Source organism: Nicotiana tabacum, chromosome 20 (genome assembly GCF_000715075.1).
Source record: "Nicotiana tabacum cultivar K326 chromosome 20, ASM71507v2, whole genome shotgun sequence".
Lineage (NCBI taxonomy): Eukaryota > Viridiplantae > Streptophyta > Magnoliopsida > Solanales > Solanaceae > Nicotiana > Nicotiana tabacum.
In genome coordinates this window covers 92,092,712-92,095,877 of record NC_134099.1, presented here as the reverse complement: position 1 = coordinate 92,095,877, position 3,166 = coordinate 92,092,712, and positions in this window count along the sequence as shown.

Here is a 3,166-nt window from a genome sequence, read left to right as displayed (position 1 = left end):
TTAAGCAAATAGGCAATTAAGTCAACTAAACATGCCTTTATAGACTAGCAACATGCTAAATTCATAAGTAGAGTAAAACAATAAATGAACTCAATTGAAATACTTAAGGAAAAATCGGATTTTCAACAATTAGCTCAAGTACGCGCTCGTCACCTCACGTACAGGGCATTTCAATTATCAAATATAGCACATCCTAAGGGGAAAGGTCCCCCACACAAGGTTAGACAAGCCACTTACCTCGAACCGGCTCAAAATCAACTAGAAACCACCCTTTTGCCACGAGTATCCAACTCCAAATGGCCCAAATCTAATCAATTCAATTGCATATCGTAAATATCATCTCAAACAAATGATTCTATGTTTTAATTCAAAGCTAATACGGGAAATTATGGAAAATGACCAAAACGCCCCTCGGGTCCACATCTCGGAATCGGTAAAAAATTATATTCCCAGAAACCTCGCACTCTCACGAGTCTAACCATACAAAAATTAGACAATTCCTACACTATTTGGTCCTTTAAATCATCATTTTACATTTTTGAAAGGTTTCACAATTTTCTTCCCAAATTCCCTCTTAAATCACGAATTAAATAATGAATTCAGTGTTAGATTCATGTATTCTAGCCAAATCTGAGTTAAAATCACTTACCCCGATGAATTTCTTGAAAAACCTTCGAAAAATTGCCAAAATCCGAGCTCTCTAGGTCAAAATATTAAATAAAACCCAAAACCTCGTATTTATAGGTACCCCTTAGGTTTCCAGCTACAGCGGGCCGCACTAAAACTCACGCAGTCCGCGCAAGCCATTGCAGTCCGCACAAAGGCAACGTGCGGCCACACAGGCCTCCCTTTACAGTGACAGGCTTTAGTATTTTGGTTATAGCCTTTGCTAAAAATGTCCAAATTGCGATATCTTTACCTTCCTAAAAAACTAGACACGAAGGGCTACAACTTTCGTTTTTGAATCACCTAAAAATTCCCTGTAGATCAAAATATATGAGCTTCCGAAGTAGGACCAGTGGGAGGGGCCTTCACCGCGGCCGCGCCGCACTTTGTGCGGTCCGCGCGATGCCTACCGCGGCCGCGCCCGCTTTTGTGCGGTCCACACAGCACTCAATGCAGGCGCACTAATTTTTGTGCGGACCACGTGAGTGAGTTCCGGGGCCTGCAACCCCTGTACACCTGCTACAACTATGATTTTTGCACTAAAACATCCCGGAACCTACCCGGAACTCCCGGAACTTCAAACCAATTATACCAACACATCCCATGACATCGTTCAAACTCGATCAACACTTCGGAATGCTTATAAAAACATCAAATCACCAATTTCACATAAGATTCAAGCCTAAGAACTCCAAGAACTCTTAAATTATGTTTTCGATAAAAACTGTATCAAATCTCTTCCGAATGACCTAAAATTTTGCACACATATCTCAAATGACATGACGGAGCTACTAAAACTTCCATAATTCCATTCCGACCCTCGGATCAAAATCTCACTATCGGACCGGAAACTTCAAAAATTCAGACTTCGGCATTTCAAGCGTAAATTAGCTACGGACCTCCAAAACACATTTCGAACACGCTCCCAGCCCCAAATTCACCTAACGAAGCTAACGGAACCGTCAGATTTCCATTCCGAGGCTGTCTCCCCATTGTTCCAACTTCGGTCAACTTTCTAACACTTAAGCTCTCATTTAGGGACTAAGTGTCCCAAAACTCCTCAAAACTCAAAACCAAGCATCCCGGCAAATCACATTAGCAGAAATAACCTTGGGAAAAATAGTTAATAGGGGATCGAGACATTAATTCTTAAGACGACCGGCCGTGTCGTCACAGCCGTCCAGGTAAATATAAATTTCTTGTTACTTACAAACCCCAGGAATTGCCAAAATTACCAAAAAAATTCACTCCAAGCTGAGAGGATAGTGAAACCACACCCAAACCCAAATCACCATCAGCTCATACCCCAGAATCCAAAAAGCCACCTAAACTTGAAACCTCACCAACTCAAAAAACCACAAATCCCACACTACCACAGATATTCATGCTAAGTCCTTCAAGCTCCAGTCATACCCTAGATTTTCCTTCACTTCAACCTTTTGAAAATGAGGGTATAAGCCATGCTCCAAAAATTCCCAAGAAAAACATAGTGCTACCTACTGGAGAAAAACCCCCAACAAGTGACATCGAAGCAACAATGAACTGGCAATCAGAAAACTCCATCTGCCAAAATAAGGTGTTGAACAACATTGGGAACACCATAAAGAATGTGGCCCATACACAAAACAAAATGATGACAAAGTGGAAACAATTGAGAAAAATATGGAGCAAACGTCTTTTCACCATGCCAGACTAATCAAAGCCTTGGAACTGAGGTTGGAAAGGTTACAATACGAGATTTGTCCTCCAGGAACTTCACTTTTTCAATTTTTCCAACAACAACAAAAGGAGACGATTTCCATCAAAGAACAAATTCAACTTTTGAGAAATGACCACTTTGAGCCACAAAATGCCCCAATTTTCCCCTCAAAACCTACCTTCTTCCCTATGTCTCCACAAGCATATTCCCCATATAAATTAGACTACACCTTTTCTACTTTTCCATCTACCTCACAAAATTCAATCCCTTTCACCCAACCCTTAAAAGAAGAACGTGATTTTGATATTGCAAAAATGGTTTGGGAAAGGAAGGACACTCTTGAGGCACAAAAACAAACAAAGAAAAGGCGAGACCAAGGAGAAAGTTCAAAAAGATCGAACCCCGAAAAACTGATGGTTTCTGACCAGAAGGCTCCAGACCTCTATGTCTCCCAGCCAAGATACATATCAGAAGAAGATACTCCATGGTCGGAATCTCTGAATTCATCAAACGATGAAACAGTGGAAGATAGCTCTCAATCAAGCAATGAATCCACAACAAACTCTTCCGAAGATGACAACCCCCAATATTTGTAAATTAGTCAAGAGACCCAGAAGTATCTGAAGTAGATGAGGAACAAGAAGGCATGACAGATGAACCAATCCCAGAAAGTAGATATGAGCTCATGGCATTAAAACCAATTAGAACTGGCTTCCACACTTTCACCTTAGATGATGTCAATGTTTCAAGATGGCCTCAAAGGATCCAAGACTTCTATACTTGGATGGTGACCAAAATTTT